This window comes from Mobula birostris, chromosome 2 (genome assembly GCF_030028105.1).
Source record: "Mobula birostris isolate sMobBir1 chromosome 2, sMobBir1.hap1, whole genome shotgun sequence".
Classification (NCBI taxonomy): domain Eukaryota; kingdom Metazoa; phylum Chordata; class Chondrichthyes; order Myliobatiformes; family Myliobatidae; genus Mobula; species Mobula birostris.
The window spans coordinates 15,153,960-15,169,347 of record NC_092371.1 but is presented as its reverse complement, the minus strand read 5'-3'; positions in this window follow the sequence as shown (position 1 = coordinate 15,169,347).

The window sequence follows — 15,388 nt, the reverse complement described above, 5'->3', positions numbered from 1 at the left end:
CTGTCTCTCGCACTCACCTTCCTTTCCCTCTCGACTTACATGTTTATAAAGTTACAGTTACATAGGACCATGGTCAGACCCCACTGTGCTCTGTTCTGGTCACCTCACTACAGGAAGGATGGGGAATCTGTTGAAAGGGTGCAGATGAGATTCACAAGGATGTTGCCTGGATTGTGGAGCATGCCCTTATGAGAACAGGTTGAGCGAAATTGGCCTTTTCTCCAGGCATATCCAGAGGAAAGCAAGTAATATCCACGCCACTGTGACACACAACTATCTTTCGCAATCCCCTCTCCTCCTCTATCTCTTTCTTTCTCTATTCCCCTCTCTTCTTTTACACGCTGCAGTTGCTGTACTTACAATTATTATCTTTCAATTTGACCGCCTAGCTGTGCAAATTGCTGCCTGTCGGAAGACTCCCCACCTCTCTTCTCGCTATCTATCTTTCTGTCTGTCCCTTTCTGTTCTTTATTCTCACCTGTTTCTGTATCACTCTCTTTTCTCACTTAAGAGGTGCATTTGAATTTAGTATTATTCAGTCTACGAATTCTACAATATGTTGAACTCTGGAACATGTGAGCAATATCAGCCTCGATCAAAAGCTTAAGGAGTACTGGCATTGAGTGCTACTTGCTTCTTCAAAGCCAACTTCTTACAAATGCTGTCAGCATTGAGCATCACATTAAGCTTTCCTTCAACTATATTTCCGTGAGGTTTTATTTTAATTCCTTGTACATTTGGATAATTTCATGGCTGTTTTTATTTTTTACTTTCTAATGTATCTATTCTCAGTCTGAAAGCGATCCATGTCTACTTTTGTGGTTAAAAAAAATCTTACTTACAATTAGCTTTCCAAGTCTCTCCTGATGTCTCAGGCCACGTATCTCCGTCGGGGTAGAGATAGAGTTAAATGCAAATAGACATCTTTCCAGAGGTAGGGAGAGACTGGAAATAGAGGTCATGGTTTAAGTATGAAAATTGAAATGTTTCAGGGGAACATGCAGGGTAACGTCTTCACTCAGAGGATGGCGAGAGAGTAAAAGTAGCTGCCAGTAGAAGATTTGGCGATAGATTCGATTTCAAAAGTTAAGATAAGTTTATAGAGGTAATTAGATGAGAATGATACGGAGGGCTATGATGCGGGTGTTAGGTCGATGGGACTAATCAGGTAAATATTTCAGCATGGACTAGATGGGATTAAGGGGCTGTTTCTGTGACTGTGACAATGTGACTCTGTGACACATTGTTTTTGGTTCAATCAGATACTTCATACTTTAAGCATCTTGGTAATCCTTTCTTTATCTTCTCACACCCGACTTGGCATTTGCATCATTGTGTTTCTGTACCTTCAAATAGAGACGTCAATTATATTAAGTAACCTGCAAATTTATTGAGGCACCCCTCCAGATCCGACAAAGATCCAATCAACACCAAACCTGCTCTTCTTAAATGAATTCTTGGACAGCAAATAAAATTCCGGAATCGAGCCTGCATCCCCTCCACACTGGCAGTCCTGCACACCAAGAATGGGTTAATATTGAAGATACCTTTTTTTTTGCACTTCAGGTCTGAAGTCGCATTTGGCTCTGTTGAACGTACATATCGCAGTATTTCCTGCTGCAAACTCTTTTAATTTGGAAGCTATTGACGCCGTGAACAGTGCAAACCATATAGACCAATTTTATGTGATTGCACACGTGTTTGTGCCAGTTTACATCATGTAAAGTGTCCGATGACCATGAATCCAGGAACCAACACTGTGAAGTACACGGAAGGGATGCTGCAGATGCTAGAAATCGAGAGTAACACACGAAAAATGTTGGTGGTTTTCAGTAAGTCAGGCAACATTCATGGAAGTGAATAAACAATCGACTTTTCAGGTCAAGTGAATAAAATATTGACATTTCTGGCAGAGATCTTCCATCAGGAGTTCTGAAGAAGAGTCTCAGCCTGAAAAGTCGTCTCATTATTCCTTTCAAAAGATGATGCCTGACCTGCCGATTTCCTCCAGCATCTTAAAAATGTTGTTGTGAGATACAGTTGTCTTATCCGTGAGAAACACCATTCATAGAGTTGAACTTGGAATCACTGGGACGTAGTTGCTCTTGATGATACTAAGACCAGTGTTGCACTGCTTGGTTTCAGAGTGGCGTTCAGTAATCCTTGTGTTCCCATCATTTGTCGCTAATGGACCAGTTTTCTCCATATTCATTCTCCTGCCTTCTGCTGGGTCAGACCAGCTCGCTGTGTGGATTCAGAGTGGTACTGAGCAGTCCACGGAGCCTGCATTATCCGCTGTTCTGCAGCATCGCAGCAGAAACAGAGATGAACCACTTCTCTTACACTCTCTCCCCGGCCCTCTGCTATAAACGGCTGGCGAGGCAGTATGTGTAAGCTGTTTCAAAAAGGTGGCATCAATCATAAAGGACCCCCATCACCCAAGACATGATCTCTTCTCATTACTACCATCGGAGAGAACGTTCAGGAGCCTGAAGATAAACAGTTAGCATTTAACGAACAGCGTTCCCCACCTTTCCATTGGATTTCCAAACGGACACTGAACGAAACCATGAACACTATCTCATTCTTTAAAATCGCTGCCTTTTGTACGGCTTATTTAATATAATTATAAATATAATTTCATATATATTTATATATATAATATATATGTATATACTATACATACAGTATATATACGTTTGTAGATAAATTACGTTTTATCAATTTATTTCAAATTATTCAATATATCTAATATATGCAAAATATTATTTTTATTATTATATAATGAACTACATGACACATTTGTATTTTATTGTAATTTTAATATATTTCGAATTGTATGTATTAAATATTTATAATTGTTTCTGTATCGCCCTTCATTGTACTGAACTGCTGCAGCAAAACGTCGAATTCTACGACATAAAACACTGATATTAAGCCTGATTCTGATTCTTATCCTCACTCTGATGATTGATGTCACCGAGAGTGGGCCCTGTGTAGGACATCACCCCTCTCGATTCCCTTGTCCATGGTTTAGTTCATCACCACCCACCCTGCATTCCGACACGACCTGTCCACAGACTGTTGCATATTGTGCAATGAATGATGAGAAATTTCTTCCAAATAAATGTTCGGCTTGTGTGAGTCTGTATCAACGTTTGTCTAACGACGTCACTAGCATCTTGGCTTATTTTTATTTCTGAAATGTTATCTCCTAATATTCTGCAGTTTTGTGCTGAGTAAGGCTTTTTTTCTAAAGATCAGCTCTCAGTGGGTTATGGGAGACGGGAGTGGGATCTCGAAAATGTGTCATTAATGACCTGGGACATGGTCCTTTCCATTCAATCCCATCCTGACCGTCAGACACTGGTAAGTCCAGTTAACCCCTCGCTCACAGTGATTCACAGGGTCGAAGAGTATGTATCTGTGAATAACACTGATGCAGCTGTGAACCTCGCCATGTCCCCACGGGGACCGGGGCGGTGTTGGCACAACCTTTATTTAGAGACATTTAGTCAAGTTTGCCTTGTTTGCGATCCTGTGCAGGTGTCGCGGTTACTGACCCCGGGGGTGGGGGTGGGGTGCGGGTGAAAGGTGGTGGCGTGGCAGAGATATTATAAACATTTAAAAAAACACTCTAAATCTGAGAAACTGTATTAACTGGAAGATACGAATTTTGAAACTAAATCCTCGAAAAAACTCGTTTGCAAAAATTGACATTTATTGTTACAAGCGAGGAAAATGATGAAATGACTGTAAAATTACAATTCTTAAAGGAAACCAAGAGAGTGATACATTGGAAAGAGAAGAAGAATGAGTTAGGGGAGAGGGGAGACAGAGGATGAGAAGTCGATGGGGGAGGGTGAAAGATGAAGTGTGAAGGAGGAAGAAAATCAGAATGAGTGAGCTGAGGATGAGACGTTGGGGGAGAGGGCTTTTGTGTGAGAGATATAGAGATAGAGAGAGATAGCAAGGGAGAGAGGAGAAAGGAGAAGGATGTGAAAGAGGGGGACGGGAGAGAGAAAGAGCCAGAGAAAGAGAGTGGGTAAAGAGAGGAGAGAGGAGGTGAGAGAGAGAGAGAGAGAGAGAGAGAGAGAGGAGGTGTGTGTGACAGAGAGGGGGGAGGTGAGAGAGAGAGAGAGGTGTAAGGTGTTGCCGACTTAGTCAGCTCCGTGTCCGATAAATGCGTAAAAATGTTTTCAATACTGGACACACAAGGGAATAAATACGATCATTTATTGGGCCTCGTGTACCTATTCCTATGTTACCAAAGCTCATGGCTGATCAACGCCGCATCTCCATCTTGCTTGATGCCTGCAGCGCTGAATCACGTTGTTCCAAATATCTTTTTTTAACAGGCTGGGACCTGCTGAGCAACCGAACATTTACGGAGCTCTGTGCAGAATGTTCCATAGATGCACAGCCCCTGACTGATTTCGGTCACTTCACAGTTGTTCATCCTGTTCCCCCTCGCTTATCCATAGGATCGAGCCTTTGCGTCCTCATCGTAGCAGATTGTCCATCAGCTTCATCGCCTCTCGTTTACCTATATCTAGGCACTATGGTTGCTCTCTCTCAGGGCCAGTCCCCTCTTACAGGAACGCAAAGGCCACACGATCATCGCGCGCAATTGGATCCGAAGTTCAAACCTGTTTCCTGAATGAAGAGGTTGTCTCCCAACGGCATGTAGGGATTAAAATCTCCCGCCCTCAAAAATCCTTGGTAAAGGCCAACATTTGTCTCCCTCACAGTTGCCGTATTTGGATGTTAAATTACCTGTGCCATGAACCAACCAAGAAGATATTTGATCCTTAATTTTATTGGTTGTCCTTAATTGAAAATATATTTTGCCCTTACATTGCGGTGTCTGTAATAAATAATATTTTAAGTGGGCCTTGTTGCACTTCTGTTAACTTGCTATCACACTAGTACCCTGTCCCTGTTTAATACCAAAGGCGGCTGATTTACATAGCTAATGGAAACGGACACTTTGTCCCAACTCATCAATGCCAACCAGGTCACCCACCGCTCCTAAACCCATTTGCCATGCACATGTCCATAGATCTTCGAAACTGCGCAGTTTTACCTTCGTTTAGCTCTACTTCTGGTAGTTCTTTAAGCATTAGCCACGCCCACTGCTCCTCGTACCCTAGTCCCCTTTCTGATCGTGTGGTCTTTGCTTCCTTGGAGGACAGGACTGACACATATGGACAGGGTCCCTATCTGGCTGAATGGTGCCACAACAACATGTTATCAATCAATGGCAGCAACAGCAAGGAGCTGATTATTGACAACAGTAGGAGGAAATCGGAAGTCCATGAGCCAGTCCCCATTGGGGTATCAGAGGCCCATAGGGTCAGCAACTTTAAATGCCTCGTCGTTATCATTCCAGAGGATCTGTCCAAGGTCCAGCACGTAATTGACATTACAAAAAAGACACGGCAGTGTCCCTGCTTTGTCAGATGTTTGTGAAAAAACACGTGGAGGATAGGGAGATTAGTTGTACTTAACTGGTGCATTTAGAGATTGTGTGTTGGGTTTCTTCCATATGATTGAGAGATGAATGATAAGAGATTGCTTTTGCAATGCCCAATATATTCGTGTCCTCTCTAGCAACAGCAGAGGTATGGAGGACTAGCGATTATTTAATATTTTGTCGTTGTTCAAGTATAGAACCAGGGATAATCCTGGAAACTTTTGCCCGGTGAGTCTCAGGTCAGTGGTCGGAAAGATGCTGAAGAGATTTCTTAGGGTAGAATTTATGAGCATTATGGGTTAATTAGGGAGAACCAGCAGAGTTTTGGGGCAGGTCGTTTCTCACTAACTTTATTCATTTTTTTTGCCGAGGCGACGAGTGTGATTGATGAACGTAGAACTGTGGATGTTATGTACATGAATTTTAGTAAGGTGTTTGACAAGGTCCCTCATGGGAGGCTCATCCGAATGACTAAGTATCAGGAATCCATGGTGAATCGGCTTGCCTTTAACAGATTCAAAACCAGCTTGCCTTTAACAGGTGGTATGTAGGAGTCGGAGGGACATATTCTGGCTGGAAGCCTGCGATTAGTGGCGTCCAACAAGATTTATCCTTGGTCCTCTGGTGTTTGTAATGGCTTTAAAGGATGTTAATAAAAATGTGCATGGGTAATTCGGAATGTTTCTACATGATACGAAGATTGATCCTGTTGTAAATAGAATACACAAGATTGGCAAAGAATTCAGCGGGATATAGAGCACTTGCAGATATGGACGGAGAAATGACAGGTGGGGTGTAATGTAAAGTGTCGCACATTGGTAGGTTAAAAGCAAAGAGGCAGTACTATTATTAATCAGTGTTTCCTTTTTCTTTGTTGTACTTGAAGTTTGTTGTCTTTTACCTATTGCTTGTTTGTCCATCGTGTTGAGTGCGGCATTTATCCGTCTTTGTATTTACTGTGAATGCCCGCAAAAATATCAACTTAGAATGTGAAAATATGTATTTTGATAATGCAATTATTTTGATTTTGGCTTTGAGACAGGGACAGTCGCAGGAGTTCTCTAACTACGGAATTAGTGGAAGGAGACGCAATAACTTTGAAAGACTAGATACTGAATTGAAAACAACGTGGACGCAACGCCTGCTTCCTCTGTTCGTAGGGGCGAGGTGGAGTGTGGGAGGAGTGATGAACGATTGGGGAACATGATGAGCAATTCAGATGTGACCTAATTCAGTCAGGTTATGTGAATTTGTGAAGTTTTCTCTCTCATAATCCCATATATCCTTAGTCACTGACAGATTCCAGGCTGGGCAAGGTATCGGAGAATCCTAAGGGATTCTACAAATATGTTAAGAGCAAAAGGCTTGCAAGGGACTAAATTCTGGAAGATCAGAATGGAAATTCATTTGTGGAGCCAAAAGAAATGGGGGAGATTTACTTAGGAGACGGGTACAGAGTCTGAAGAAGTGAGGCAAAACGACATCAAATTCATGGATCCCATACAGATTACATAGGAAAAGGTGTTTGACAAATTAACCAGGAAACTATAGGACAGTGAGCCTGACATCATATGTGAGAAAGGTGTTGAAAGGTACTCTGAGGGATGAAAATAGAAGTATTTGTATAGACCTGGACTGATTAAAGATAGTCAGCATATTTTCGTGCGGGTAGTTCATGTCCACCAAATCCTTTCGAGGAAATTACCAGGAAAGTTAATGAAGGCAAGGCAGTGCATGTTGCCTACATGAACTTTAACATGGTCCTGCAAGGGAGTTCGATCAAGAGGGTTCAGTCACTTGATATTCAAGAGGACATAGTAAATTGGATGAGACATTGGCTGTGTGGGAGAAGCCCTAGTGAGTTAGTAGATGGTTATGTCTCTGACAGGAGGCCTGTGACAATTGTAGTGTCGCAGGGATCAGTACTGGGTTCGTTATTATTTGTCATATCAATCAGCAAACTGAATGATAATGTGGTTAACTTCGGAAAATGTACAGATGACACCAAGAATTGGGGGCGTAGCGGATAGCGAGGAAGGACATCATGGCTTGCAGCGGTTTCTTGACCAGCTGGAAAAATCAGCTGAGTAATGGCATATGGAGTTTAATGCAGACCAGTGTGAGATGCTGCACTTTGGTAGGACGAGCCAGGTTAGTTCTTACATAGTGACCGGCAGGGCACTGAGGAATGTGGTGAAACAATGTGTTCTAGGAATATAGATTCATAATTCGTTGAAAACGGCGTCACAGTTAGATAGGTTCGTGAAGATGTTTTTGGCATATTGGCTTTTATGAATCAAAGTATTGACTTCAGGAGATGGGATGTTATATTAAAGTTGTAAAAGAGATCGATGAGGCCTAATTTGGAGTATTGGGTGCAGTTTCCGTCACCGACCTACAGGAAAGATAGAAATAAGGTTGAAAGAGTACAGAGAAAATTTTTAAGAATGTTTCCCTATCTGGAAGACCTGAGATTTAAGGAAAAATCGAATATGTCAGGACTTTATTCTCTGAAACGTAGAAGATTGAGAAAAGATATACAAACTTATGAGGTGTGGAGACAGTCTAATTGCAAGCATGCTTTTTCTACTGAAGTTAGGTGGGACTATAAATAGAGGTCATGGATTAAGGGGTAAAGGTGAAAAGGTTAAGGGAAAATGAGGGAAAAATCTCCTCACTCAGAGGGTCCTGAGAGTGTGGAACGAGTTGCTAGCGCGAGTGGTGCATGCAAGCTCGATTACAAAGTGTAAGAGAAGTTTCATAATGTAGGTGGGCAATAGGGATATAGAGGACTATGATCCTGGTGTAGGGCTGTGGGAGTAGGCAGATTAAATGGTTCAGCACGGACAAGATAGCCAAAGGGCTTGTCCAATGCTGTATTTGTCTGTGACTCTTTGATGCTATGATAAAATTTTGAAAAATATTGAAAAAGAAAAGAAAAGAATTTTGGTCACGACGTGATTTAGCATCACTTCTTGTGTGAATGATGTCCTAAGGCCTCAATGTTCTGCAGCACTCCCCAGGTTCCTACCATTTGCTACGTACTGGCCAGTTTACAGTATCTTCGCCAAGTGCAACATGCCACCATTTCTCATCAAGATCGCTAATATTGTCCACCAACTGCCTCACTCACCCTGGTCCCTTTTTCCAAGCTTTCAAACTAGCCTAGCGTGCACAAATTTGCAAAATACACTGCTACAGTCCACGTACATAACAGACAGATCAGCTATACAATTCAAGGTTACCAATAAAATCTGTACGCTGGTCTGGCGCCCTCCCTCACCTGGATGCATTATTTCAGTGACCATTTATTCTTTTCCGAGCTAGTGGTTTAACATACTTTCCGTCTTCCTATACGCCAGCAATGAGTTGGTGATGGAAAAGGCTCCAACTCTTTCCGTAAGCCGAACCAAACTTTTCCTTCTGTTTTTTTTTTCAGCCCATGCGTTTCCGGATGGCTTCTATCTGGCCCCATATTGCTTTGTGGCTTCTTTCTATATGCTCTGGATACCCTCTTTCACTTGGTTCAGGAAAACTGTTCAGGCATGAATCTGCTTCCGCCTGCGTATCAGGGATTTAACCAAATCAGCGAGTTATTGAATGGTTGCAGTAAATGGTGATATCAAGGAAAGGTCATGGAGGAGTAACACTCATCTATTTCTGTAAAGTGGAACTATTTAATTGATAGATCACTTAGTTGCACTCAATCTCTAAAGGAAATTGTAGCATTGTCCCTTGTGTCCAGAGATAAGAGCGAAGTCTGAAAAAAAAACTTTGGTAGAGCAAATAATCTGGTCTGTCAAAAATGCCCTATTGAGTATATTACAGGAATGACCGCATTCCATCAATGTGTTCACTGGTGATTTGTGTTTACTGGGTTGTCTGCAACGTTGATCAAAATGTGCCGTCGCAGAAACTGCTTTGGCAAGCTGGGTTCGACTTCAGTCTAAGACGACACTCTACCGCTACCGCAGGTTTACCAGCGGAACCTCAAGCACCCGGAGCCCTAAGTTCTCAGTGCCGCCTCATATGTTACTACACTTTGACAAAGAGTTATGCAACAAATTACCATTTTGAAATACGTCCTTAGTACTCTGGAATTAATTACGTTTATTGCAAGTATTGGATCTTATTGATAGAAGAATTCAATGCTGGAAAAGTCAAAACTTTTTTTTACGTTATACAAATTATAGCACCATAATTTAATGGAATTGAATTGACTTTATGGCTTACGTCCTTCATGTGCACGAGGAGTAAACATCTTTACTAGGTAATTTCTACGTAATCTAGACCACAAGGCGCAGGAGCAGAATTAAGGCATTCGCTCCATCGTGGGTTCTACCATTCAATCATGGCCCATTTAATATCCCTCTCAAGCCCATTAACCCACATTCACCCTATCATCTTTGACACTCTAACGAATCAAGAGCCTGCCAACCTTCGGTTTAAATATACCCAATGACGGCCTCCAGATCCGTCCATGGCAATGTATTCCACAGAATAACTACCCACTAGAGGAAAAAAATTCCTCCTCTTCTCCGTTGTAATGGGATGTGCCTTTCTTCTAAGGCTGTGATCTCTGGTCCTAGGCTCATCCACTATAGGATATATACTGTCGGTGTCTGACCTCTTCGAGCATGAACTTTCTTCGAAGTTCTAAGTCAAATTATTACCAAGGGGCAGACATGTTGTCATTTACAATCTTCAGATGAGTTTTCTTGCGAGCATAGTCAGTCAATGCAAGAAACAGAAGAAAACCAAAGAAAGACCGCACCCAAAAGGACGGACAAACAACCAAGTTGCAAAAGGCAACAAACTATGCAAATTACTGAATATAAAATAACAGTAATAATAAGATCAACCAGTAAGAACTAATAGTTAATAGATATAGCCATTCCAAACACACATAAGCATACCGAAATCAATAAGAGAAAAACACAAGGAATATGCTGAATTAAAAGAGGATATTGAAACAGGGTATACATTGACCCAATAGTAATATGTACAGGTGGTGTCATCCCAAAGACACTACATAATACCATTAAACAATTAGGGCTATACAGGAGTTGCTGACTGTAGGTATAAAAAGGAATACCCTTTCACTTTAGAAATGGAGAAAAGTCCACTAAATAGAATACTGCAGTCACCTCTTGGGGATTGCTGGGGGATGCCTGAAGCTAGCGCTGTGCGTGACAGTAAGCGCAATAAGCAAACCGTTACTGGTGCACTTATAATAGGCAGTCAGGCACCGGGAATACCGAAAAAGATTCAGCCAGCTTTCAAAGTAGCCCACCAACACCACAGTCTGCGACTGTTGCAGGTGTTACTGAATGGAACAGTCCACCTAGAACTGAATCCCCTCAAGCAGTTACGAGAAGAAAGACACGCAAATGGTTATTATACATAAACACATTCATAATGCGCATAGGTTATCGATTAATGAAACTTGAGGGCGGCAAGATAACATACAAGAAAAAACTTCATCAGCAGTTTATCGCACAATATCCCTTCATGCAAGTAAATGTACAACGAAGAGCAGATCAGCGTAGAGCCCTAGTTGAAAAAATAAACTTGATGCCTATAGATATGTTAAACCAAGTAAAACGTGCAGTTACACAACACCTAGGAAGAAACTAATCTAAAGACTATAGCAATATTATGCAAGTAAGTAACGAAGATGCAATCCATCGATGCGTTGATGAAAATACAATTACTTCATTTGCTCCAGAACCTGATAGAAACAGCAATAACACAGGTGTACAGCCTTCGCAGAATGCTGTTGACGAAGTTGTTTACAGAGAAAATTATCCAAATATTTAACATCATAGTAACAGAATATATAGATACTAACCGAACAAAACGACTCCGCATACCGAAACAAAATATGTCACCAAATTTTGCAAAGGTTGTTTATACTCTCAACAATATTATATTACAACAATATTTAGGAATACTTAACTTGAAACATTTGAAGAACTGCACCCAATAACAGACTGTGTAGCAGTAACAGCAGTGCAGTGCAATGGCTCCAAAATAGAGACACTCATTCATAGATCTCCACAAACTGAATAATGAAATGAGAACACCTAAACGGTATAGAGATTAAGAAACAAAATCGAAAATTTAGAGCTGAACTAGCCTGCCAAATGGAATATTAACAAATTCAACTCGAGCAAGAAAGTTGCATTTACTGAGGAGGTATAAGGTCCATACAAGATAATGCCAATCAAATAAAAGCATTGTAGTATTCATAGGAACACTGAAACAAAAACTTGGTGCACAGACTAGCTGGATAAATGAAATGCGCCAGATGAAGAAAACAGAATTACCAGTTCAGAAAGAATGAAAAAGGTTTTTGTCACATACTCTAGCACAGAATTCCCACCAAACACAGAGATAATGAACTTTTGGTCTAAAAACTGGGCAAACATGGTGACGCACAATCAAGAAGCAAGCTGGATGAGGAGAAAAAAGAATGCAGTCGGAAAAATGAATAAATACAAATAGCTGAAGTTACAATGGATGTGCTAAAAGTGATTATAAAAATACAACTTGAAAAGCAATGGCAGTGATAATATTCATAATTATTGTTCTAACAATTTACTTGCCTTCATCCGTACTTACTAAAACATATCAGCAATTTTCTTAAAGGTCCTGAAAAAGTGACTGAATTTTTGACAGGATGTAAAACATATCTCTTACCTAAGGGAGAAATCACAAATGATTCATCAAAATGTCGTCGTGTTACTTCTTTACAATCTCTATATAAAATTGTAACATCATGCATCTCGCAACTAATCACCACTCACTTAAATAACCACAACATATTTACAGAAGAACAGAAAGGATTCCGTGAGAGTATGAACGGATGTTACTGTTCCGTTTCCCGATCGCGCAGCCCGCTTGGGGTGCAAGGGCACAGAACATATGAGTGCTGCGCCAGTTGCTTCCATCTCTCACTGTTGTGGCCGAGTGCCTGGGGTGCAGCAAATGTCGTTCCTGTCTACTCTAAAATGTTGTCTGCCTATTTCTTCCTCTGCCTGCCCTTTTTCCTTTTCTCCCGCGCCTTTCCCTGAAGAATGGTCTTTGAGAGTCCTCTTGATCTTCTTCCGTGACCATGCCATCTCAGCTTCCTCTTCTTTACCGTGGACGGCAAAATTCGTAGTGTCTCATGTGCTGAGTGATGGTTCTTCATACTTCGTCTTCTGACAATGGTCTGTATAGGAGATGCCGAGGAGCCTTTTGGAGCATCTCATTTCTACTGTCTGGGTTTTCTTTTGCAGTTCTGCTGTCAAAGTCCATATTCGCATGCATAGAACAAGATGGAGAGCACATGCAGGAGTTTCAGCTTGGATCTGAGAGCGATATCATTGTATTCCCAGATCGGTTTTAGTTTAACCAGCGTTGCTGCTGTTAGGGCTTTTCTTGCAAGGACTTCAGACTTTGATCCTTCTTGGTTGGTGATGGCAGCAAGATACTTGAACCGTTTGACAGTCTACTGACTGTGATTGTTGTCGTGCTTGGCTCCTCACTATTTCTCATCAGTTTGGCTTTCTTAGCCAGATTTCCATGCCTTATCTGCTAGACGTATCGTGCAGACCGATCAGAAGGCAGACCAATTCCTCCTCAGTTCCTATCGGCCCATGAATGTTATCGGCGAGCCTAATCTGTTTACCGATGCTGAATGTGCCGATATGGTCTTCCAGGGCATCTGTCATTATTTGCTCCAGGGAAATGTTGAACATCGGGTGAAAGGAGGCTGCCTTGTTGAACTCCAACTGATGTTTAGAACCACTGTCCGACTGTGTCTTGAACAAGTACCGTACTGATAGCTTTGAAATGGAGCTGCTTGATGGTTTGGAGCAGCTTTTGGCCCATGTTGTATCTCTTCATCGGAGCCCACAGTGCAACATGCCATATCCTATCGAATGCCTTTTTGAAGTGTATGAACACATGGGAAATGTCCTGATGGTCGCACAGTACTGGGAGATTGAATATCTGTTCTGTTGTACTTAGATCATAAGACCATAAGGTATAGGAGCAGAATTAGACCATTCAGTCCATCGAGTGTGCTCTGCCATTCCATCATGCTAGATCCCAATTCCCAATCAACCCCATGCACCTGCTTTCTCGACATATCCTTCTCGCCCTGACCGATCAGGAAACGATCGAATTACGCCTTAAATATATCCACGGACTTGGCCTCCACTGCAGTCTGTGACAGTGCATTCCACAGATTCACTACTCCGGCTAAAGCATTCCTCCTTACCTCTATTCTAAAATGTCGCACTTCAATTTAGAGGCTGTGCCCTTTAGTTCTGCATACGCCCACCATAGGAAACATTCACTGTATCTAGTCCTTTCAACATTCGGTAGGTGTCAATGAGATGTCCACGCATTCTTCTACACTCCAGTGAATATCGACCTAAAGCTGCCAGACAGTCCTCATATGTTAGCCCCTTCATTCTCGGTATCATAATCGTAAACCTTCGCTGGACTCTCTCCAATGACAACGCATCCTTTTAGAGACATGGGGCCCAAAACTGTTGACAATACTCCAAATGCGGCGTGACTATTGTCGTATAAAGGTTCAGCATTATCTCCTTGCTTTTATATTCTATTCTCCTTGAAATAAATACGAACATTACATTTACCTTCTTTACCAAGCCTCAATCTGTTAATTAAATTTCTGGAAGTCTTGCCCGAGGATGCGTAAGTCCCTTTGCACCTCTGATGTTTGAACCGTCTCTCCATTTAGATAATTGTCCAGACTACTGTTCCTTTTACCAAATTGCATTATCATACATTTCCCAACACTATATTCTATCTGCCAAGTTTTTGCGCATTCCTCCAGTTTGTCTTCCCTTCTGAAGCGAGCCCGGTCTTCAGCGATAATTTCTCCTGCCCGTGGTTTCAGTCTGCGCAAAATTACTGGCAATATCACTTTGCTTGCAGAGGTAAGGATGTCTAGCGGTGCACAACATAGAGCACAGGCTGACACACAACACATGAAGTAATATTACCGCAAATAAATTAACATATAATGAAATAGCTTCCAGAAAAGTGACATTTAGTATCAGGTGCATTTAGGACACAAATCAAAATGTAAACAGTTTAACGTTATTACCACTGGGTGGTAGCAGGGAGTTCAGTAGTCTCACGGCTTGGGAGAGGCAGCTGATTCCCGTCCTAACAGTTCTTGGCCCAATGCTAAAAATGCCCGACAGTAGGGGATCAAAAGAAGGGGTAACAGGTGTTGAAGAAATGCGAACTCCGCTTGTTTTTACTGTCGAAACTTGCCTAATGAATGTATTCTGGTGAACGGTTGAATTCTACCGACACCACAATACTGCTTACCTTTCCAAAGCGAGATCTGAACTTTTCATACTCAGTATCATTATTAGTTCAGTGTACCATAATATTTAGTCTGCATATTGCAATTGCAGCTGACATGCAGAGGCAGTGCGGATGTGGAAAATAAATTTATATCTGGACATCCACGAAAGAGGTCAGTACAGTGCGTTCTCATTATATGGTACATTTAACTGACAGTTTTTACAATGTTTCCGCTGCAGACTGGGCATGGAAAGGCAACGCTTTATTCCCTTTCGCAGAAGCTGCCTGACCTGCTAAGTTCCTCCAGTATTTTGTGATTTTGTGTGTGTTATTCTGGATTTACAGTATTTGCAGAACTTCTTTTGTCTGCAGGTTTCTATGTTTTCCGGGTGTCAGACCTGTGCAATAATCGCCACAGTGGAAGTGGGACCGGATCCAACTGGGAATACCGCTCATCCCTCTCCAAAGAAACGCATTTATGGAGCATCAACCAGCTCATAATCACTGCGTACCTTGGCTGGATACTCCTTCTCCTTCCAAAGAAACCCGTAAACTATTTATCTTTATAAACTTGAA